Below are 26,007 nucleotides of genomic sequence, written 5' to 3'. Positions count from 1 at the left end.
ATCTTGGATGGAGAGTCGTCAGATGTAGAAGCAACTTCAGGTGTGTCCCAGGGAAGTGTGTTGAGACCCTTGCTGAAAATATTAATAGTAAAATCAGACTTTTGGCACATGATGCAGTTATATATAATGAAGAACTATTTGAAGGAAGCTGCATAAATATTCGGCCAGATCTTGATAATATTTCAATGTGGCACAGAGATTGGCAATTTGTACTATATGTTCAGAAATGTAAAATTTTGCACTTAAAAAAAACATAGTATCCGATGACTACAATGTCAATGCGTCACTCTTGGAATCAGCCAACTTGTACAAATACCTGGGTGTAACACTTTGTAGGGATATGAAGTAGAATGATCACATAGGTTCAGTAGTTGGTAAATCAAGTAGTAGCCTTCAGTTTACTGGTAGAATACTGGGGAAGTGCAATCAATCTACAAAGGAAATCGCTTACAAATCACTCAACGGCCAGTTCTAGAATATTGTTCAAGTGCGTGGGACCTATACCGGATAGGACTAACACGGGATTGTGAATGTACACAGAGAAGGGCAGCACAAATAGTCACAGACTTGTTTAATCCATGGAAGAAGGCCACAGAGATACTGAAGGAACTGAACTGGATGCCTCTTGAAGATAAACATAAACTATCCTGAGAAAGACTACTACCAAAGTTTCAAAAACCAGCTTTAAATGACTGCTCTAGGAGTATACAACAACACCCTACGTATCACTCACATAAGGGATTGTGCGGATAAGATTAGAACAATTACTGCATACACAGAGACATTCAAACAATCATTCTTCCTGCATTCCATATGTGAATGGAGCAGGAAGAAGCCCTATAACTGGTACAATGGGGTGCACCCTCTGCCATGCACCTCATAATGGTTCGAAAAATGCTGATGTATATGTAGGTACATGTTTGAGAAGGCCTCATGCAGAGTTGCAATTTGAGGGATCTAAGCGCTTTGTTCCTATCGGAGCTAGGAACGTGTGGTAAAATGTTGTTGGTTTAGCTCAGACCAGCTTCCTTTTGTGTAGCCATTAGATCATCTGTCTTCATGTACATCTACATGGTTACTTCGCAATTCACACTTAAGTACTGGGCAGACAGTTCATCGAACCATTTTCATACTTCTTCTCTACCATTCCACTCTCGAATAGCGCATGGGAAAAAGGAACATCTAAATCTTTCCGTTCGAGCTCTGATTTATTTTATTATGGTGATCATTTCTCCCTACGCAGGTGGACGTCAAAAAAATATTTTCGCATTCGGAAGAGAAAGTTGATGATTGAAATCTCATAAATAGACCTTGCTGCACAGAAAACCGCCTTTTTTTCAGAGACTGCCACCCCAACTTGCATATCATATCAGTGACACTCTCACCCCTATTGCTCGATAACACGAAACGAGCTATCCTTCTTTGCACATTTTCGATGTCCTCCATCAATCCTACCTGGTAAGGATCCCACACCACGCAGCAATATTCCAGCAGACGGACAAGTGTAACATAGGCTGTCTCTTTAGAGGGTTTGTCGCATCTTCTAAGTGTTCTGCCAACAAAGCCCAGTCTTTGTTTCGCCTTCCCCACAATATTATCTATGTGGTCTTTCCAATTTAAGTTGCTCGTAACTGTAATTCCTAGGTATTTAGTCGAATTGACAGTCCTTAGATGTGTGCGATTTATCGTACACCCAAAATGTATCGGATTTCTTTTAGTACCCATGTGGATGACATTGCACTTTCCTTTGTTTAGTGCCAATTGCCACTTTTCGCACCATACAGAAATTCTCACTAGATAATTTTGTAAATGGAATTGATAGTCTGATGATTTTATTGGACGGTAACTTACAGCGTCATCTGCAAACAATCTAAGGGGCCTGCTCAGATTATCACCTAGGTCATTTATGTAAATCAGGAACAGCAGAGGGCCTATGACACTACCTTGTGGAATGCCAGATATCACTTCTGTTCTACTCGATGATTTACTGTCTACCATTACGAACTGCGACCTCTCTGAGACGAAATCATGAATCCAGTCACACAACTGAGACGATACTCCATATGCACGCAATTTGATTAATAGTCGCTTGTGAGGAACGGTATCAAAAGCCTTCTGGAAATCTAGGAATATGGAATCAATCTCAGATCCCTTGTCGACAGCATTCATTACTTCATGGGAATAAAGAGCTAGCTGTGTTACACAAGAATGCTATTTTCTGAATCTGTGTTGGTTATGTATCAATAAGTCATTTTCTTCAAGGTGATAATGTTCGATTACAGTATATGCTCCAAAATCCTACTGCAAATTGAGGTCAGTGACATGGGTCTGTAATTCAATGGGTTACTCAAAATTTCCTTTCTTGAACATAGGTGTTACCTGTGCTACTTTCCAGTCTTTAGGAACAGACCTTTTGTCAAGTGAGCAGTTGTATACGATTGCTAAGAAAGATGCCATTGTGTCTGCATACTATGAAAGGAACCTGACTGGTATACCATCTGCACCAGAGGACTTGCCTTTCTTAAGTGATTTGAGTTGTTTCGCAACACCTAAGATAGCTACCTTTATGTCACTCATGCTAACAGCTGTTCTGGTTTCGAATTCTGGAATATTTTCTTCGTCTTCTCTCATGAAGGAATTATGGAAAACTGTATTTAGTAACTCCGCTTTAGTGGCACCATCATCGGTAACATTTCCATCGCTATCGCGCAGTAACAGTTTTGACTGTTTTTTGCCACTGGTGTACCTTTCATACGACCAGAATCTCTTTGGGTTTTCTACCATATTTTGAGACAATGTTTCATTGTGGAAACTATTAAAAGCATCTCGCACTGACATCAGCACTAAATTCCGAGCTTCCGTGGAACTTAGCCACTCTTGGGGATTTTGCATTGTTCTGAATTTGGCATGCTTTTTTCATTGCTTCTGCAACAGTGTTCTGACGAGTTTTGTGTACCATGGTGGATCAGTCCCGTCTCTTTATTAACTTATGCGGTATGAATCTATCTATTGATGCCGATACTGTATCTTTGAATTTGAGCCATATCTGGTCTACACTCACATAATTAGCTTGGAAGAAATGGAGACTCTCTTAGGAGGGCATCAAGAGAATTTTTATCTGCTGTTTTAGATATATTTTGTCTTTATGTTAGTGGTTTTGGGCCTCGCTACAATGACCTTGTGTTCGCTAAACCCTGTATACATCATGACGCTATCTATTAGATCAGGATTATTTGTGGCTAAGAGGTCAAGTAGGACTCATTCCAATGCCAGGAGCGGAAAGGCTTATCTTAGGGGGAAAAAAGGACAGGTATACACTCGCACACACACACATATCCATCCGCACATATACAGACACAGGCATATGCAAATGCAAAGAGGTTGGGCAGAGATGTCAGTCGAGGCGGAAGTACAGAGGCAAAGATGTTGCTGAATGAAAGGTGAGGTACGAGGGGTGGCAACTTGAAATTAGCGGAGGTTGAGGCCTGGTGGGTAATGGGAAGAGAGAATATATTGAAGGGCAAGTTCCCATCTCCAGAGTTCTGATAGGCTGGTGTCAGTGGGAAGTATCCAGATAACCCGGATGGTGTAACATTGTGCCAAGGTGTGCTGGCCGTGCACCAAGGCATGTTTAGCCACAGGGTGACCCTCATTACCAACAAACACTGTCTTCCTGTGTCCGTTCATGCGAATGGACAGTTTGTTGCTGGTCATTCCCACACAGACGCCTTTTACTACTACTACTTACTACTACTACTACTAGGCTCTACAGCCCTTGGAGGGCCTTGGCCTGCATCACAATATCCTGCCATTCTATCTGGCCCATGGCTATCCGTCTCCATTGTCTAGACACCCAGCTTTTTCATGTCTTCTACAATTCCGTCCATCCATCTCTTTCTGGGACATCACTTCTGTCATCTGCCTCCAGTCTTGGCATCAAAAATCTTCTTACATGTACTGTCTTCCTCCATTCTGACCATGTGTCCTACCTATCGCAGTCTTCTTATTTCAATGGTAGTGACAATGTCAGGTTCTTCAAAAAGATGTGCCAGCCTTCTTGATCGTATATTGAGCCGTATATTTTACACAGAACCTTTCTCTCCCAAATGCTAAGGATCCTTTCCTCATTTGCAGTCATGGTCCATGTCTCGGCACCATACATAACGACTGGTCTTATAATTGTTTTGTAAATGAGGATTTTAGATTTTCGTGATAGAAGTGAACTCCTAAGCATTGGTAGTGTGGCAAAGTAGCATCTGTTGCTTGCTGCTATTCTAGCTTTCACCTCGCTGCTGATGTCATTTGTCTCTGTGATAGTTGATCCGAGGTACTTGAAGTCTCTCACCCTTTCAAACTCATTGTTGACTATCGCTGGTTGGTCATTGCCATTATTAGGTCTTTTCAACATTGACGACCAGGCCAAGTTCCCTTTCACCTCTCTCCAGTTGTTGATAGGCATCATCCAGCACAGTGGTGTTTCGTGCGAGTAATGCCCAATCATCTGCGTAGGCCAGGTACTGCAGTGACCGATTAAAAAAGGTCCCTCCTCTATTTATTTCTATCTGGCTTATGGCTTTTTCTAGGCAGAGGTCGAATAGCAGTGAGGAGATGTTGTCACCCTGTCTCAGTCCCTTCTTCACTTCGAATTCTCTGGAGATTTCGTCCTGTATTTTCACTTTACAGTTGGTTTCACTGAGGGTCATCATAGTAAGTTTAATGAACTTCTTAGGTATTCCTGCCTCTTCCATCACATTCCGCAATGTCACTCTTGAGATGCTATCATAGGCTTGTTTAAAATTGATATAAAGCCGATGTATTTTTATTTGATGTTCATAACATTTTTCAAGTAGTATGAGTAATGTGAATATTTGGTCAGTTGTTGACCTATTTCTTCTAAAGCCACTCTGATAGTCTCCAATTCTCTCTTCCACACAGGGAGTAAGCCTCCTAGTTAGAACCTTGGAGAGCACTTTATGTGTAGTATTTAGCAGGGATATTCCTTGGTAATTCTGGCAGTTTAATTCATCTCCTTTTCTATGTATGGGGCACATAATAGCCATTTTCCACCCCATTGGCATGCTCTCCTCCTGAAAGATGTTCAGTATTACTTTATGTATTGCTTTCCACAATGCTTCCCCATCACATTTGAGTAGGTCCGCCTGGATCTCATCTTCTCCAGGTGCCCTATTATTTTTTAAGGTCTTAATGGCTTGTATCACTTCCCCCAGTGTGGGTTCTCGTGCTATGACCTCTGGTCCATAATAAGTTATTTCCACCAGTTCTTCTTGTTCTAATCCTTCTACTTCTGGTTTCAGTAACTCTTGGAAGTATTCTGCCCACCTGTCGAGTTTTTTATTACTCTCCCCTAACAAATCCCCTTCCTTATTTCTTCAAGTATTTGTTCTGGCTTGAAAACCAACCTTTCTTTGTTTAATCTTTTGGTACATTTCGCGTACTTGCTATTGGCTCTCCAGGAAATTAGGTGGAAGGGAAGTGACTTAATGGACTCAGGAAATTTCACAATATTCTATAATGGTGGGAGGACAAATACTTTTGGTACAAGTTTTGTCGTCACTAAAGGACTGAAACATGCTGTAATGCACGTCAAACCCGTCCTCTTCCTGCAAACCCTCTTAGCTACATGGCGCTTCTCATTATATTCATTCAGATTTGCTCTAGTTCTTCTCTGAAATAATTTCATTAGATCTATGTTACGCTCCTCAATTCTTCTCATACAGTCTTCATCAAACCGATCTGCCTTCCTTTGAGCCTGTACATGTCCCAAAACCTCCCCAACTGCCTCAAGGATTGCAGTCTTACATTGTTTCCAGATTATTTCTATATGTTCATTTGATGTGTCGGTATCATTCTTAATCCCCTCTTCTATTTTCGCCTGATATGTTCGTATTTCTTCTGAGTTTAGTTTCTTAATGTCAAAACTTTTCTGTTTGTGGCCTTTTTGTTTACTCAATAGTGAGATCCTTGCCTGTACTTAATTCTCACTAGATGATGGTCTGAACTGCAGTCAGCTCCACGTTGGCTCCTAGCATCCATTATGTCTGATCCATGTCTCCTGTCAATCAATATATGGTCTGATTTCTAGTTTGTCCACCTGGTGACATTCATGTTTCTTTGCGTATATTTTTGTGAGGAAACCATGTACTGCTGACAGTCATGTTTTTACTTATAGCAAAATCTACAACCCTAATTCCATTGTCATTTGATATTTCATGGAGGCTATGTCTTCCTATAGTTGGCTGACAAGCCTCTTCTTTCTTTATTTTTGCATTCAAGTCTCCTATTATGATCTTAACATCAAGCTTAGGAGCCTGATAATACAACTGCTCTACTTTGCTATAAAACTCATCCTTCCGTTGTTCATCTGCCTCCTCAGTGGGTGCATGTACATTTATAATTCTTATGTTGAAAAGCTTTCACCTTAATCTTAATATGGACACCCGTTCATCGGCAGGTTTGACGTGCATTACAGCATGTTTCAGTCCTTTAGCGACCACAAAATTTGTACCAAAGGTATTTGTCCTCCCACCATTATAGAATATTGTGAGATTTCCTGAGTCCATTAAGTCACTTCCCTTCCACCTAATTTCCTGGAGAGCCAATAGTTTTATACCATAGTTGTTTACTTGCATTAGCAGCTGCCGTAGGGCGCCAGCTTGGTACAGGTTTTGCACATTCTATGCTCCTATGTACATATCTCTTACCTTTGTTTGGTTGTTGGGGTCATCATCAAAACATCTGTCCAGCTTATTCCTTTGTTAGCATTCACAACAAGTGATTTTTACAGGGAAAGATTGATCTTCCGCCCAACCATTTGAGGGGCTGCCTCTTACAGCTCACCAGGTAGCTGGTTCCATTTTCAGGAGAACATCCTCAGCCTTTGTAGATCCCTCTACTGACTGCAAGGCAGCAGTTGATGGTTGGGGCCTCCTCTGCCTTTCTTCCAAGCCATTGGCTCTCATAACTGCTGGTTTTGGTCGACCCCAGGTATTTATTTCCCTGGTACCCTCCATATCTGGAGGATGTAACCCTATACGCCACTTGGGAAGGTGCCCGATGGGGGACCAGCAACCCCACACAGGCCAGCATCAGAAAAGTCCATGCAAAATTATAGGGATTTCTCATCAGAAAGTTGTTTCCTTAGTAGACCCTTTGAAAGGTACAGAAGGAGGTCTCTACAATATTGATATTATCAAAAGATGTGTCACAAGAAACATCCCTTTACAACTAGCTTAGTTTTACATTAGTATGTGGCAAACAATAGAAATTAACACACTTAAGTCAGCAAATAGACTGCAAAACCTAGATGAATTGATTCTTTTTCTACATTAAGCCAGGTGTTATCTCCACCATTTCTGACAAGGGGAATCAAGGTTATGAAGTGTAAACATGATGGGTTAACATCCAAGTATGAGTGCTGAACTATAATAGGAGGGCATTTGTTGAAACATATAATAGGTGGGCCTTCAGAGTTACAGTGGTGAGAGAGTATTTAACAAGGAGTAAAATAAATATAGCATGCAAGACAGACTAAAAGCCATGAACAAATAGGAGCTATGGTAGGAGTAGGTTAGCTCGATATATATGTAAAAAATGGGAAGGTAGAGTTGGAAGTGTGTTATTAACAGGATATTTTCTCTAATCTTTATGTATGTGTGGTACCATGGAAAGGATAGATGGACCTAGAGGAAAAGGATGAAATATACACAAGAGAAAGAGGAGGATACGTATATGGGGATGCTATCACTGTGGAAATTTAAAAGACTGTGTAAAGATAATCTTTCTGCAGAAAGAATTGTATCTTGGCAGTTTCTAGGTTTGTTGGTACTGTTAGTTTTGAGGTTGCACCAAAGTAGCAAAGTACATGAATTTATCTGAATTTAGTTGTCTATTCTATATGTTATTTTAAATATCAGAATAAAAAGGAAAGTGTCTTAGTTTTGTACACTGTCATTCAGGATTGGGATGACAGGTAACTGATTATGCAACACCCAACAACAAATGCTCTTCTGGTTCAGTTGCAGTTTATAAATGCTGATGATTTTTCATGGCCTCATAACAATGAATTTGGTGTTCTCTGTAACAATTACACACGGCAATAGCCCAATATAGCTCTCGGAGTTTTGTAGAGCCTCACTTGTAAACTTCTCTTAGAGGAACTCTTTATCTTTTTACATTTTATATAATTAATATGGTTGGGTTAAAACAAGGTTTGTGTAATTCAGTCAATGGAATTGGTTTAATCTGAATGTGGAGTTTACAAAGGCATTAGGTTATTACTGTGTAGTGTTGTTACCCACAACAGTAAGGTTTCATGTAGTCCCCCCACAGAGCTACTCAAGTGAAAATGAAACTGAAACTACCAACAAATTAGTAAGTCATTAGTGATGCAGCTTTCCACAACAGGGTACGCATAAGTGTTCAGAAAGGTAGTTTATGTGTGTTCATGGTTGAGGGTGTATCAGTCATTGTTAGCTGCCACGCATACTAGTTCAAGTGATGGTTCCAGTGATGAAACTGTTGTACTGTATTGTTATTATCATTATCAAAGGAGCAGAATACTAAGATGGTTATGGGTTCATCCATACATGAAAGAAATTTTAATAGACTATTAGAAATTTTAATAATGCTGCAAAAGAGCTCCAAATTTTAGAGACAACATTTTTATCATTTTATTGTATGTCTAAAAGCAGCTATCTACAATTAGTGGAATTCATTTCCCCTGCATTATACAGACAATATACGCACATGTGGGAATACATGGATCCTCAGGAACTGATATTGATTGCTCTCAGGTACAGAAAAGAAAAAGGAAAAAGCTTCTCTAAAAAAAAATGCAAATTCTTCAAAATATATCTTTTAAAACGTTTGAATTTTACAAAGATTAATTTCGTTCTTCAAATGTTTCTTGCACTACTTTGTAGTGCCCTTCAGGGTCCCACACTTTTTGTACTAGATCAGTGATCAAATCCGCAAAGCGGAGTGCAGAAAATGTTGACATCTCACCAGCCACTGCTTCACGTCTGAAAAACACTTACGGTGTTGCTGATCCTAATGCTGATGTCTCTTGAGGAGAATCAGCTGAGGAGGGTGACAAAATCTCATTCTCTACCTCTAGGATTTTTCTTTAAAACAATGTACCTGCTGGTCTTACATTTTTATGACGTCAGGCACTGTACTCGACAGGAACATTTTAACCCTGTACCTATGGTCGGGCCTCAGATGTCCGTTTGTGATGTTAAATATCTTCTCTATTAGCAATTACACATTTTATTTTAATGAAATTTTACATGTTTTCCTAATTTGTCAAGTTAGTCATAATTTTGGCGAAAAAATTATAAAAATTTACCTACAGCTTCGTGTTAAAGTGTTGGTATATGTTTCCTCCCATACATGACTCACAGACCTGTGAGGTTGGGAGCAATTTCCCAACAACCAGATGCTGTCTGTGCAGTGCCTGTTACATCATATGTCACTGTTGACTCGCACTGTTATTCTTTCGGTATTCAATAGTCCTCCTTTTGATAACCAAATGTTTATTTTGGTGCATTATTTCATAACTGGTGTCTGTTCTACAAACTGAAAATGCTACGAAGAAGAGGACTATCACAAGAGAAAGAAGAGAAAGATAATGAACTTGTTGGAGCAGTCTTCTGATTCTAAAAACCCACCTAGTGAATGTGAATCTTCAAGTGATGATGATAATGAGGCAGGTGTTGCTGAAAACTCAAAACCACACAAAAATGAGTCATGAAGAATCCCTTTATGAGGTTAGAGAAGAGCAATTTAGCGCGAATTTTGTTGAGCGTGACTTATTGTTTTCTCCAAATGGAAATGAAGTATGGGCTACAGCTCCCCAAGATGGAATTTCTGGTAGGCGGAACAAAAAGCTTGTATTGAAAGAAGTTCAGGGACTTACAAGTTACGTACCCCTCACTGACAAAAGGTGTTTGTGACTCAACAAGGAAGGTCAAATTGTTTATGAGGTCTGGGTGGATGCAGATATGCATGAAACAAAAAAGTTCCTTTGTGATCTGATTCTGACTGGAATTTACAAGTTAAGAAATGAAGATATCAGTCAGCTTCACAGTGTTGAGAATCAGCAACCACCGTTGCATGAAATTATGTCTCGCAACTGCTTCCATGCTATTCTGAGGGTGTTGGGCTTTTTACAGTGTAGCAGGCCAGCATGAGTATAGGTCAAATGACGAACTGAAACCAATCAGAGAAGTTTTTGAGATTTGGTGAATTGCCATAGGGATGCCTACATTCCAAGATGGTGCATGACCATGGGTGAACAGTTGGTCACATTTCGAGGTTGCTGTCCATTTCAACTGTACATCCCATCAAAACCTGGTAAACACAGAATGAAGTTCTGGACAACTTGTGACAGTGCAATAAGCTATTGCTTGAAGTGTATTTGGGGAAGGAAAAAGAAACCAGAGCCGTGCGACTTGGAGAGAATGTTGTGAAAACCCTGGTGACTGAACTTGAAAAGTCTGGACGTAATATCACCAGTGATAATTTTTTTTTTACATCTCTCAGGTTAGCTCGTTTTTTTTCCCAATTAATCTCACACTATTTGGTACTATCCGGAGAAAAAAAGGTGAACTGTGTGCCAATTTTGTTACACCTAAAGTATGTGAAGTATACCCCACGTTATTTGGTTTTCAACCAGCTGTGATGATAGTCTCTTACGTATCTAAGAAACACGAAAGTTGTTACCGTGCTTAGCTCTCTTCATGACCAACCAATGGCGTCATCACAAGTAAAGATGCCTGAAGTTATAATGACATACAATGCCACAAACGGCAGCATTTACATGATGGGCTAGAAGACACGATACTACAGGGTGAAGAGAAAGACAAGTAGCTGACCATTGATGGTTTTCTTCAACATGATAGACGTAAATGTAATGAATGCATACATAATTTGGATGATGCTTGCTACTAAAAAAAAGAAAGAAAGAGAGAGAGAGAGAGAGAGAGAGAGAGATGTTGGACTTTCATCATCAATATGGGAAAGCAACTAGGAGGGGTAAAGAAGTCAATGAATTCATTTGTAACACCAGATGTAGGAAAGCCAGTGAAACCACCAACTAAGAAAAAGAGAAGATATGCATACTGTGTAGAGAAGAAAGAAAAAGTCAAATTACATGTCATAAGTGCATGAAACCTGTACGCTTGGAACTTTCTGCTATTGTCAGTAGACACTGCACAAGTTTGTAATAACAATAAAAGTCGCCAGTAAAAGTACAACAATTGTGCTTTTGTCCAATGTAAACTTTAAATAAATACTTATTTTAAAAGTATTTATACCTCAGAAGCCATTCAAATCATATTTAGTCAAAATAGTATCAATTTAAAGAACACGGGCCAGGGAGACCTGACTGGTAAGCAATGCTATACAGATTTTCTGGTAAGCAGAAGGTTAAGTGCTTGTGTTCTTTGCTCTGCATCTGGCGAGCTAGTTTTTTCCTTTTATTTTCCTTGCAGGTGTCCACAGCATCTTGTCTCTCTCTCCCCCCCCCCCTTTTTTTTATTTACTAGTTGCCTCTATTGTTGAAGCTGAGGGTGATAACAAGAATGCTCATTCTCAAATTACAGAATCTCCTCCTGTGAGCTTATTGACACTTGTCTGCCTCCTCAAACTGAATAGGCTCTTCTTCTTGTTGTGGTGGACTGGGCAAACATTTGGAAGGCATCCCTACTGCTTTAATGCAGGCCGCCACAAAGTGCATTGCTTCTGTTAAATAATAAGCTTTTTTACCTCCACAGCCATTTTTAGGTGGCTTCATGTTCCGCACATAAATGGCTCGCAAATTCTTATATCTATCTTTGCAAGTGGCCACTAAAACAAAAAAAACAAAAAAAAACAGCCACAATTTATAAACTCTATATTAGATATCAATTAACCAACTTAAAATTCAATGCTGGTTTCTTAAAAGCAACTTCCTTTGTTTATGGTACAGATACTTGGGAACTGGTTCAACATTTTCATCAACTGCTCTTTATTTCACAAGAGGGGAGGCAACAGTTGGTGGAATTGTGGTGATGATTATGGTTGGTTTGTGGGGCGCTCAATTGCGCGGTCATCAGCATCCGTACAAAGTCCCACTTTTTACACAATCCCATCTAGCCACAATCACAAATAATGATGATGATGGTGATGACTGCATAGATACACTACATGGCAAACGTGTCAAAATTGAGAAATTTGCAAACAGTGGTTCTACTAATTTCAACCATAAATCATATGTATCCGTAGTACTGATGGCTTGTTCTGAAGTTGATGGTATATTCATTACTACAGAAATTTGTTTTGCTGGAAGGAACGATGATGGAGGCATATTCAACAGATCTGCTATAAAATATTGGTCGCAAAATCATGTGCTTGATATCCCTCCAACATCAACACTGAAAAATGTTGGCACTGGTAAACCCCTTTCCATATTACTCTGTAGGCAATGAAGCATTTCCACTGTCAGGATATATAATGATGCCATACCCTCAACGCATTTTAGATAATGTCCTAGTCACATCCCACATCCTAAAAATGTGGCTTTCATCATCAGAGCTGCATGCGTTCCTTCACAGTTATATAAGGAAATGAGAAGGGCTTGATTACAGGCCAGCCTCTTCTGAAGATTGTACACGCAGTAACGACGACAACACAAAACCTAATATCTTCTGCAAAGGATCTCAGGAATTATCTGGCAAACTATTTTCTTATGCAATGAGCGGTCCTGTCCTGGCAATGGAAATATGCTATTGCTCAACATAAGCTAGAAATCCATCCTTGAAATTGTATTTGGGCTACATTCAAATAAAACATTTCATACCTGGCATATTATCTTCTTTGGCCACTTCACTCCATGCTCTTTCAGTCTCGTCCTTTCTAGAGTATTTCAGAAGTTTATAACTGTATGGACAGGAAGTTTTAGCACTTCATTCACAAACTTTATGTTAGCCATCTGATCGTTCACTTTTGTTAGTGAACAGAGCACTGTTTTGACTGGGCCAAATGCAGAAGCGGAGTAATTTCGCTCATTTCCAAATCGATATGTCGAGTAGCTTGTGGCAGATTACTAAAAGGTTACAGACTGGTTAGTAACCAGTAGCACTGTGAGCAACGTCCCATTCAGTTACATGGATTGTAGCCTGTAGCATATTCATTAGTGATTTCAGTTTCTTTTGAGTAGCTCTGCTAGCAGAGTGTCTTAGGACCAATTTTAGGGGCCCGCACGGATGAAACTGTCAAAGTCCCTTCTGAAAGGTATGCCAAACAATTTCATCTTCTGGCTCCTCAGCAAAGAACCTCCCAGGGAAATCCTGGGGTGGCGAGGAAACGTGATGTGATATAGGTACCAGTGTTTGGATGGTTGGTTGGTCAATTTGGGGGAGGGGATCAAACAGTGAGGTCATCGGTCCCATGCTCTAGGATGGCAGAAATCAAGAAAGGAACAACACAAAGACCACAGTCAAGTCAAGGGGGAAGAGATAAAATGCAAAGGGAAGAGATAAAATGCAAACAGGAGGGAGGCAAACGGTAACGGGGAAAGCAGCGACGACCCAGAAACGCTACGCGTGGTGGGCACCGGCACTGCCACCGACCCATCCTGACACCCACGCCGGACCATTATCACAATACAACCGGGGCAACACCAGGGGAAGAAGACACAGGGAAAGAGAAAACAAAAAAGCACAACACGTCAAACAAAATGTAGGTAAGAGGTGCGGAGAACCTGGCCGGTGGGGATATAAGGCCAAGGCCCGCATAACCAACGCCTACACTAGCTGATGAACTCAAATGCCGGAGGAAAATTCAAAGACCTATACGTGAGAGTACTTTTGGGAAGAAAATCAAGGGCAGAGATAACTATGCGAGGGTCAGCCACTAACACTCGAGACAAGGAAGGTGGGAGGCATACTCAATGACTCAGTGCAGAGAGCCAAAAGGTGGGAGCAGTCAAGCAAAATATGGATCACGTGGGCAGCCCCACAACTACAAAGGGGGAGGGTGTGGGGTCTCACTGCATAGTAAAGAACTATGGGTCAACCTAAAATGGCCAATACGAACATGGCGCAGGTTGGTAGATTCCCTCCAGGAGAGGCAGAAGGAAGAATGCCACATGGCGGGAGTCTCCTTGTTGGAGCAATGTTTATTAGACAGGGGGGTAGCCTCCCAAGAGTCAGCCCACAAGTGAGCCCCAAATCCACACACACACACACACACACACACACACACACGTGGGTAACAGAGAACGGGGAAAGGGGGGGGGGGGGGGGGGGGGCGGCGTCACCTCCCTCAGCCAGATGATCAGTAAGTTCATTACCCGGGATACCTAAATGGCCAGGAACTCAAAGGAAATCAGCTGAACAAGCAGCATCACCAAGTTCAGCGAGAAGGTCGTGGATGGCAGAGACCAAGGGGTGGCAGGAAAAACACCAAGCGACAGCCTCAAGGCCACTCACTCAGTCTGTACATAACAAAACTCAGGTGAGGGAGAACTGTTCAATAAAACAAGGGACCCAACAGATGGCCATCAATTCGGCAATAAACATCCCACATGTATCACGTAAGAGATGGTGTTCCATGTCAACAGAAGACGTAAAGGCATATTACAAATGATTAGTAGGTTCAGAGATATCATAACTACTGGAGCAATGGTGGATTTTGGTCCCTGGAAGAGATCCATTCGAATCCATGACTGGGAAACAAACCAAGGCTGAGGATGAAGGGGGGGGGGGGGGGGGGGGGGGTAAGGGAGGGTAGGTGATCGTGAGAGAATGTGGGGAAGAGGGGAGCTGGAGGATATGGCAGAGAGAAGCAGACAGAGCCCGAGGGCGGCCAGCTGGCAGTTAATGGCCGGAAGCCACTAAGAAACCTCTAAGAAAACCCACAGCAACTTCCTTCATGTCCGCGGTGTTTTACGAAACATTCACGAGAAGATTGTCCACAACGTTGGGCCGTGTGTCACAAATGCAAAAAAAAAAGGGTCATGTGTCATCCGTTTGCAAATCCGACCGCATACATGATGTTCATGAAAATGATGCTGATTCTGATTCTGTGTTGTCTGTCAATTTTCTTCCCTTTCAGGGAAGTTATTCCTCACTGTCCAAATACTTTGTCGAGATGTTCGCATGCAGGTGGATACTGGTTCTGCTGCCACTATCATTAATTCTCAGACGTATCTTCAGTTGCGTTCTCCACTCCTCGCATGCAGGTGGATACTGGTTCTGCTGCCACTGTCATTAATTCTCAGACGTATCTTCAGTTGGGTTCTCCACTCCTATAACCTGTCACTCGGCAATTATGGACGTACAATAAACAGAAGATTTCTCTCTTGGGACAATTTGATGCTGAGGTATCTTACAAATCTGTCACTTGCACTGTTCCGATATTTGAGGTCGACCATAGTAACATGGAGAATATTTTTGGTTTCGATACCTTTCGCGTTTTTGGGTTCTCCATACATGACTCTGTCAATATCGTCTCTGATGCTGTTCCGCATGCTCAACTGGATTCCTTGGCTCAATTGGATTCCTTGTCGACGACATTTTCGTCTCTTTTTTCTCCTGGGTTAGACCGTGCAAACGACTTTGAAGCTCATATCATGCTCAAACCCACTGCTCGGCCTAAGTTTTTTCGGGCTCAGCCCATTCCTGTGGCCCTTCGTGATCAGGACAAACGGAAGCTGGATCGTCTCACTGCTTCATGGGTCTTGCTTCCTGTCACTTCCAGTGAGTGGTTCTCTCCTGCCGTTTTCGTTGCTAAGCCAAATGGTGATATTCGTCTCTGTGGCGATTTCAAAGCCACTGTAAATGTTCAATGCCTTATTGACACTTACCCTATGCCTCGACCTGAAAAATTGTTCACTAAACTTGCTGGAGGACAGTATTTTTCTAAACTTGACCTTTCAGAAGCTTATCATCAACTTCCTCTCGACCCTGCTTCCCGCCAGTTTCTGGTCCTTAACATGCCTTTCGGCCTCTATCAATACCAATGCTTGCCATTCGGGATTGCCAGCGCCCCAGCTCTCTTTCAGCAATTTTTGGAACAATTATTGCTCACTGTCCCTGGGTGTATCAATAACATGGATGACATTGTTGTCACTGGCTCCACCACTGACGAACATCTTCAGAATCTCCACACATTTTTTCATGTTTTACAGACCGCCGGTCGTAAGTGTAATCTTCAGAAATCGCAGGTTTTTTCAGGCATCTATCATGTACTTGGGGTTTCAACTCTCTCGGGATGGTATTCGTCCGCTTCAGCAAACTGTCGCTGCGATCGATGCCCTTCCTCGCCCTACATCTGTTAAGGAACTGCAGGCCTTCTTGGGGAAAACAGCATACTATCACAAGTTTTTACCATCTGCTGCTTCGGTGGCTCAGCCGTTGCATCGCCTGTTACATAAAAATGTGCCTATTCACTGGTTCACGTCATGCGATGCGGCTTTCCAGAAATTGAAGACTATGCTGAAACAGGCCCCGTGGCCATTACTTATGCTATTCATAAGTTTGGTAGTTTTCTCTATGGATCCAAATTTCATCTTGTTACAGATCACAAACCACTTGTTTCCTTGTTTCATCCATCAACGTCACTTCCCGACAAGGCTGCACACCGCCTCCAGTGTTGGGCTCTTTAACTGTCTCGTTTCAATTATGAGATTCATTTCCGGCCGACAGCTCAACATCTGAATGCTGATGCACTGTCTCACCTTCCCATGGGTCCTGATCTGGCATTCGATAGGGACGAACTTTTGTGTTTCTACCTGGATATTGCCAAGCAGCGGGTTGTGGACGGGTTCCCCATCACCGGGGACCGGCTGGCGGCTGCTAGGGGTTCTGGCCCTACTGTCTCCCGGGTTTTACACTGTATTCAAAAGGGTTGGCCAGATCGTCTGTCCACTAAGACTTCTGATCAGTTGCGGAACTACTACGCTTTGCATTACTGCCTCACAGCTAGGGATGGTGTTATCCTCCTTACCACCGAAAATGCTTCGCTGCATGTTGTGGTACCTGCTACTTTGCGTGCTTCGGTCTTGCGCCCTCTTCACCAAGGGCACTGGGGTATCTCTCGCACAAAATTTCTTGCGCGCCGTCATGTGTACTGGCCCGGCATCGACTCTGAAATCACATACATGGTCGCTGCCTGTGCCCCTTGTGCGTCACAGGCCGCCACCCCGAAGTCATCTTTGTCACCGTGGCCTTCGCCTGAGAAGCTCTGGGAGTGTATTCATGCTGACTTTGCGGGACCTTTTTTAGGTACTTATTGGCTACTCATTATTGACGCCTACTCTAACTTTCCTTTCATTGTCCGTTGCACGTCGCCTATCACCACGGCAACCACCAATGCTCTAGCTCGCATTCTCTCTTTGGCAGACCTTCCCTCTACTCTTGTTACTGATAACGGTCCACAATTTGCCTCTTCCGAATTTGCGGATTTTTGTGCTCGTATCGGTGTCATGCATGTCACGGCCCCTCTGTTCCACCCACAATCAAACGGTGAGGCTGAATGGACTGGTCCGCACATTTAGACTCAGATGAGGAAACTGCAGACTACTTCTCCTGCTGACGATGTGCTTCTCCAATTTTTGGCTTCTTACCGTTTCACCCCCATGGGCGAGCACAGCCCGGCTGAGCTCTTACATGGCCGACAGCCCCGTACGCTACTTCATCTTCTGCGGTCTTGCACCTCACGGCTGCAGGTGCCTTCGCTTGGCCAGTTCACCACCGCCGACCTTGTATCGGTACGGCGATATGGCAGGCAGCCAAAATGGAGTCCGGGTCGCACCTTACGACACCGTGGCCAACGCCTGTATGAAATCCACACGGACACGGGTGTTGCAGTGCGTCATTCGGACCAGCTTTGGCCTCGTGCCTGTTCCGACTGCTGTTACACCACCTTCGGCTCTACCTGACGCTCGGGATCTTGGCATCTCTCATTACTCACAACGCAGTCCCCTCACCACCATATCGGTGCCAGCACAAGAACTGACGCCACCAGAAGACGTGCCCATGCAGGAACCAGATGACCATCATCTGTCGGAGCAACTCTACTCGCCTCCTCCTCCTACGGACACGGACACATGTACATGTCTCCGGTTATATCAACCGGACTTGTCGCCATGGGCAGATTGGTGCATGGGGCCCCAGCAGATTCGACCCCTACGTCTCGTTATTTCGACCCGTTATCATCGGGGACACTTCCATCCGTACGGGAAGCCTCCTCCTCGAGACTTTACGCACAAACAACGCCTATGGACGTTAGCAATCTACATGCCACCTCCATCAAGACCTGTGAAAAAAATTCAAAGGGGGGGAAGGTGTTGTGACCCGCCGATCATTCGAAGTGCCACAGGGCAATTACGCGCGTCCTCTACATGCGGCGCTGTCTGCCAGCCGTGCAGCAGCAGCAGTGACACCTAAGCGGCCAGCCAGCCAGCGGCCGCTAGACTTGGACTCAGTTGTGATTTGACTGTTGAAGTGTCCACACGTCTTACTCTGTTTACTTGATCTGTGACTTTCATGTGTTGTGTCTTCCTTGATATATATTTGTTCTACTTGAAGTTATTACACAGCCAACCTTCAGATGATGGATATGGAGCAACCAAGTGAGCCTGTTGTTGAAAATAAGACCCAAGAAATGAACTGGGGGACCACAGTAAGGTGTGGGACATTGAGGTAGAGCTCTGGATCAGGATGGAACATAGTATGGAACAGAAATGCACCACCCTTGGCTTAAAGGGAGAGAACTGAAAACTGTGCAAGACTTTCCATGTGGAAGTGTGCCAGATGTCACCCTGGAGCTGTCATTCCGCAGAGGCCACCGAACAGGAGCTACCCCAAATACACATATCATCAACATGGGTGACCAATCGTTCAGCAGAGGTCAGAGGTCCATTAATAGCGATTAGAAAAAGAAGACACTTAATATGGAGCCCTGTGGAATGCCATTCTCCTAGGTCTGAGGAGAGCTGAGAACATTGACTCTGAATGACCCATGGGACAGGAACTGGCAAAAATAAAAATCAGAAGGGGGCTCCGAAGACTCCACTCATGGAGTGGATGGCACCAAGCTGCGTCGTAGGCCTTACAAAGTTCGAAGAAAACTTCGACAAGATGGCAGCACTGAGAAAAGGCCTGCCGAACTTCAACTTCCAATTGAAGCAGACGATTAATCGGAGACTGTCCTTCCAGAAAGCCACACTGGTAAGGAGATAAAAGGTCCCAAGATTCAAGGATCCAATTGAGCCGATGAGTCACCATCCATTCTAATGACTTGCAGGGGAAATTTGTCAGGCTGATGGGCTGGTAACTATCAAGGGACAACAGATCCTTGCCAGTCTAAAGTGCGGGAACCACAATACTGTCTGTCCACTGAGAAAGGAAAATGTCATGGAGCCAAATACAGTTAAATACCTGGAGGAGATATTGTCATTGTGGAGTATTGAGGTGTTGAAGCAATTTGTTATGGATGATGTCAAGCCAGGAGCTGAATTATGAAAGAAAGAGAGGGACAGAAGGAGGTCTCATTCAGTAAAAGTATTGTAGGATTCCACTTGACAAGGGGTAAAACATCAGTGGGAAGCTTCAGCCCTCTGTTTCCGGAGAAGGAAGGCGCTGGACAGGAGGCTGACACCGATGCCGTGGCAAAATGATTCACGAGGTGTTCCACGAGAACTGATGGATCTGAACAAAGGTCACTCGGAAGCGCAAGGCCTGGAATGGAAGACTGCCGCTTACAACCTTGGAGGGTGACAGAAGAACCTAGTGAGGAGACAAAGCATTGCTAAAACACCCGTTGGCTCTGTCTGATTAAATTATGGGCTTTGGCGAAAAGACGTTTAAAGGTAATAAGACTGGTGTAGGACGGGTGCCACTGAAGATGTTGCAAGGCGCAACAATGACCACAGACAGTAGTGGCAATACCTGCACTCCACCACAGAACTGGCTGACGATAAACAAGGCCTGTCAAGTGGAGACCAGCAATGCCTGCAGCGCAGGTCATCTTAGCGGACAGATTACGGACAACTTCATCAATGCAACCTGATTAAGACAATGGAAACATGACGTGGGAGGTATATAGAGGCCAATCAGCACAATGGAAAGCCCAGTGGGGAAACCCCGTCATTGGGAGGTGGGAAGGGAATGAGAGAGTCAATGGGAAGTGGTCACTACCCCAGAGGTCATCATGTGGCGACCAGTGTAAGGAACGAAGAAGGGGAGGAGAAGAGAGCGGAAGATCAATGGCAAAGAAAGCGCCATATGCAGCACTAAAAGAACTATCATTAGGAAGGCCCAGGTCATGGACTGCAAGAAAATGGTCAATGAAGAGCCTCCGACTAGATGAAGGACGACTCCCCCACAAAGGGTGTGGGCATTAAAATCCCCGAGGAGGAGGAATGGAGGGTGGAGTTGCTGAATGAGTGCAGTTACAGCAGCAGACGTAGGTGGCCTGTCAGGAGGGAAAAACAGATTGCAAACCATGATGGCAGAGTCCAAGTGGATGCGAACGGCAACTGCTTCCAATGTGGTACGAGGTGGGAGCCACTTACTAACAATATCCTTATGAACCAAAGTGCAGACACCACTGGAAGCCCTCAAATGGCTGACCCGTTTCTGACAGAAAACAATGAACCCACGAAGGATCAGTGAGTGTGCATCAGTAAAATGAGATTCCTGGAGAATGACACAAGCTGCCAAGTAAAAGGCAATAAGGGATTGCAACTCTGGGAGGTGATAGCAGAATCCATTACTGTTCCTCTAAATTATCACAGATTGGGTATCCAAATGGGAGGTAAATTTGCTGGAGCCAATCACACTGCCGGGTCACCATCCACCAGCAATGACGACGGGGCAGTATCCATAGATAAGTCGCGAGGGGGGGAGGTGGCACCTAGGGGGCACTAACGGGGTAGTGGGACCTCGTCCTGGAACTTATGGTTTTTTTTTCCCCTCCTCCTCCTCCTCCTCTTTCATAGATGGAGGAAGGCAGGGCACTGAGGGAGAGCAGGCTTCTGCTAGATCCAGAGTTGGTGCACAAACTGTGTGTCCCATGGCTGAGTTACAGTAGCAGACCTCCGGCCTGAGAGTCACCAGGGGGAAGGAAGGGAGTCCCATCACTGGTGGGCACTGAAGAAGGGGGCACTTCTTCAGCCAGGAAGGGGTAGCACACCTAGTGGGGTGGGCATGGGAGCCGCAGGGGAAGGAGAGAGTGACGGGACAAGGGTAAGGAAGAGGGAGGAGGGGGAAAGCACATAACAGAGGCAAAAGTAGAAGTCATCAATGCGAGGTGGAGGCAGTCATATTATTGATGAGCCTCAGTGTAAGATAGACGATCCAAGAACTTACTGTATCTCCTTTTCTTTCTTGTAAGCTGAGCAATCTGGTGAGTGTGGAGATTGACAGTTGTGACAATCGACACACACACGGGTGGCCAAACACATGGTTCGCCTCATAGAATGGGTTTGAGTCACCACATAAAAGGTTTGCCACAAATGAGGAAGACATGTGCCCGAAATGCAAGCAACGAAACCACCTCACAGGTAGCAGGACATACGGCTTCATGTCACATCGATAACCACAAGGCTGACCTTCTCTGGGAGGGTGCCTCCCTCGAAAGCCAGAATAAAGACACCGGTATCGGTGTGGTTGTCCCTACAACCTTCCTCCACACATTGGACAAAGTGAATGCCCTGTCATTCCAGAATGCCCAGAGTTCCTCATCAGTTTGAAGGACGAGGTCCTGATGAAAAATGTCTCCCTGGACCATTTTCAGATAATGGTGAGGTGTAATAGGCACCAGACGCCACCAAGATGATCACAAGCACAAAGAGCTGCACATTCTGTGGAAGAAGCAGCTTTGATCAATAGGGAACCCGAACAGACAAGACTTCACTTTGCCAAACTTGTCTTATATATTTTCCACCACCTTTGGTGCCGTGAATGTGTCCGCATCTGTCCTAGTACAGACCAGGTAGCATGAAAGTATTTCACCCCAAGCTGACAAGCCTATCCCTAATCTGAGGCTGTAGACAGGGAAGGGAAGGCTGCAGAGTCACAAGAAGCAGCATTCAATGATCTGTTGCCACTCAAAGAGCAGGCCTTAAAAGAACTGACAGATTTTTGGACCTTGGTATGTTTCATACGCAAAGCATCCTCCCTGATACCACCCACTCTGATAAGGGGCTCGCCCCATGGGCGCCACCCAACCACAAAAAGGGCCAGCCTGCACAGCAGTTGTTGGCGGGAGTTTCAATGCTCTGGAATGACAAGCGACCATTCCTCGGCATACATGGGAGGCAACAGCTTACATATCAGAAGTGTGATCCCTGTGTTGTCAGAGGGCTTGCCACATGGTTACATAACAGCCCCATCACATGTACTGGCTACATGTGGTGGTGACCTGCGGGAGGGGGGGGGGGGGGGGGACCAGTCTTTGGAGTCTATCTTCTTTCTCTCTTAGGTTCTATGATACTTAGTCTTTCTTTTCCTTTCTTTCTTCTCCTCCTGGAGTATCTTCAACATCCTCCCTCTTTGCTATACTCAGTAGTCTCTGTCGTGGAACCCTTCTTATATCCATTTATCAAAACTTGTATTCACAAGCTTGACCAAGATGTAGGACACATCCAGTGATTTTCATAAGTGTTATGAGCATTGCTAGAAAAGCTTGATTAGTTCACTAGAGAAAACCAAGACCAGGGCTGCCACAAGATTTCCCAAGTGAAATTCCCTGAAGTTTTCCTCATTCCCAAACAAGTTTTAGCATTTTTCCCTGACAAATTTTGTGATGTCAAGGATGAGTGAAGACATAAGCGGACAAAAAAAACTTTTGAGCAAAAAACTTTTGAGCAAAAATCTTAAGTACTAACATCAACATCTTTTTGTAAAGAACTGTATTTAGACGGAGGAAGCAAGCCAAATGGTATGTGTGTTTCATTAAGACCACTGATGTTACTTTTTTAACAATAAACAAAACACATTTGGTGGCAAAAATGTGTGTTTCCTCAGAGTCACAAGAAATAAACTTAGAGAAAAGTAGGCCTCTTGAAGAAAGTGTATAAGGTGGGGAAGAGTTGTGTAAACCAACAGTACAGGCGACCGCCAATAATATGTCGGTTCTTCTATGTTCGTTATTGTGATTTATTACCCATTGTGCACTTATGTCTATTATTTTATTGGTGCTGCTTGTCCACCTGCTTCGCTGAGTGGTAACGTGTTTGCCTACCATGCAGTGGGCCCGGGTTCAATTTCGAGCCGGCTTGAAGGTTTTCTCTGCTCATGGACTGGGTGTTGTATTGTCATCATCATCATTTCACGATCACTGATGAGCAAGTCGGCCAATGTGGCATCACTTGAATGAAGACTTGCAACCCGGCAGTCGAACTTCCCCGGTTAGGGCCTCCCGACCATCAATGCCACACAATCATTTCATTTACAGGTATTGTGCGATTTTTCTTTCGAGAAATATATGAGTTCACATCGTACAAACCACCACGACTGCCAGAATTTTTTTCTTCTTATAGTCGACACTTCCTAATACGTGGACTACTTTCAAAGTACCAAAATATACTAGAATAAATAAAATGTCTATAAAATGCCACACTGTACAATGTATTGTGGTGAGACAGTCGCAATTCCTGAAACCCACGGTCTGTGGCCTCTGGCCTGTTGTGGAACACCGCAGTCCTAGGTCCACAGATAAAACCTGGAAATCCCCTGCAACACGCTACACGCAAACAGACCAGGCCTGCGGGGAGATTGGTGAAACTAGATCGGATGTGCAGAGCCTGCAAATTGGTGGGAAATGATGGGCTTCAGATCGGCAGGCCCAATCTGTTAAGAGGTACCTGCAGAAATGGCCTGCGGTTTTGACCCATTAGGAAGTCCACTCTTGTGGCTGGTATTCACGTGTCGCTGTAACCGTGTTGACAAAATGAGAGCGCAGTGATCAATCCGAGCAACAGATAACTTGCAAGAATACTCTGAGAATCAATAATAATGAGGATAGGCATGGCCTTTGTCAGAAAACGAGAACACACACTTCCACTCAGACACAACTCATGCACACATGACCACCATCTCTCCCCACTGCAGCAATAGTCTCTCCAAACAAACTGCTCCTCACACCTCCCTGCTCTCGTCGGCAACTGCTAGACTAGCGGCAAGAAGTGGTGGCAGCACTGACTGCAAGTTGAGGGGAGTGGTGGGCAGGGGAGAAGCAGTAAGAATGAGGGAGTACGGAAGCAGTGCATGTACTCAGCTGCACCCAGACAGTGCCTAAGCATTATATGCCAGTAAACAAACCCATTTTTTTTTCTTAAAATTTTCCATGGTCCCATATTTATAACATAAGATAGATCATCTGGTAGAAAGAATAAAAACCATAATCAAAGTGAAGTTGAGGCAAATGCATGCCTATTATTAATGGTTTACAATTCACTGTGGAGCATTCACATGTAATTAAACATCAATAAGCATATTTACTACAAACAAGATACAAGTACAACTGTGACTGTACATCAAATAGACACAAGGTATTAATACTTGTAGCGAGAAGGTTAAAAGTGGTATTGGCCTTTGAATATTTACAGTTTGGTTATCTTTTCACAGTAATGATTGACATCATTCACCTAAGCCAAGAAATCTGCTGCAGTCTAACATATCACTTCGGTGAAGTGGTGTGTTCCACAAGCATTTTTTGAACCGATAAATGGTGAACACGATCATAAAAAGTTTATTTTCATAATTAATTAGTATAATCTACTGTTTCAACATCCATTCCAAAATGGATGGACGTAGCTTATCTGCAAGCTGGGACTGTGATAAAAATTATACCACATTCGTGGTACCTGCTGGTCGGGTGGCTTATTCCATACTGTCAGGTCCAACCTTGAAGATATGGTGTGACCCTTGGAGGAAGAGCAGTCATGACAATGCCAATGACATCACGAGGCGAGGACAAGAGGAAACTTGTTATGCACTCACTCAATTGGAATCTGTTAAACAAAACTGACCACTTTTTGGACTTAATCCTTATTAATGTAATTGTGATGCTCCAAATGTTGAAATGACATTACAATTCACAGTCACTGTAAGAAAGACTAGAGTATATGATATGCTGTTTATGAGAAGCCTTGTATTTATTTCAAGAATTGGAGGTTGGATTTGTACCCTTTAACTACCAGCATTAACTGCAGCACTTCGAGGTACGGAGAGGTTAGGAAGTGTGGTGAAATAATAAAGCGAGCAGGACTGAATAGTAAGATGTCAGAACTCCCAATCAGACTTTACTTCACCATCTGATATCACGGTAAAGAACTAGCAGAATATTCCAGCTTCACCTGAAATATCACTGACATTTGAAGATGGGGAGTGATGTGGACAGTAAATTACCAGTTATATTTTCTAAGCATTGTAGACACTTTGGTTATTTGTATCATTTCTGAATTTCAAATGAATGACTGATGTGAAAGGTATTGAAGATTACGATTACATGACATAATTAATTATATTGTGTCAAAAAATTGTATATTTGCTGCAAAACATGGATAAAATTAATGCGTATATTTGCACAAGTCCTTCCACTTAAAATTTCTTTCCCCTTATGTGATAGTTCAAATACCTCACTGTTGTTATTTGCATGATTAAAACTGAAAGAAGGAAGATCAAGGTTTAATGTGCTATCAACGATAAACTCATTACACACAACGTCTTAACTTGGATAGGGGAATGATGGGGAAGGAAATCAGCCATCTCCTTTTTAAAAAACTGTTCCAGCAATTGCCTTATCAATTTACAGAAACAATGGAAAACCCTAATCACAATGGATCGAGGACATTAGACGTCAGCACTTTAGTACCCTAGCGAGATTTAGTACATTTTATGATCTTCCCATAGCGAATGAAAAAAAGGGATGCCATTACCAGTCCAAAGACTGATTCGTTGCAGTTCTCCATGCTAATCCGTCTGTGCAAGCCTC

General features: G+C 43.4%; 1 protein-coding gene across 2 annotated transcripts in view; it reads right to left on the bottom strand.

Moving 5' to 3' along the window:
* Positions 1-26,007, bottom strand: part of LOC124612667 (BRCA1-associated RING domain protein 1-like) — a 194,451-nt gene that overhangs the window by 154,488 nt on the left and 13,956 nt on the right. The gene's annotated exons all lie outside the window — the stretch shown is intronic.

Source organism: Schistocerca americana, chromosome 4 (genome assembly GCF_021461395.2).
Source record: "Schistocerca americana isolate TAMUIC-IGC-003095 chromosome 4, iqSchAmer2.1, whole genome shotgun sequence".
In the NCBI taxonomy this organism is placed as follows: Eukaryota; Metazoa; Arthropoda; class Insecta; order Orthoptera; family Acrididae; genus Schistocerca; species Schistocerca americana.
Note: the sequence above shows the minus strand (reverse complement) of the source record. Positions and strands in the feature narration are given on the sequence as shown.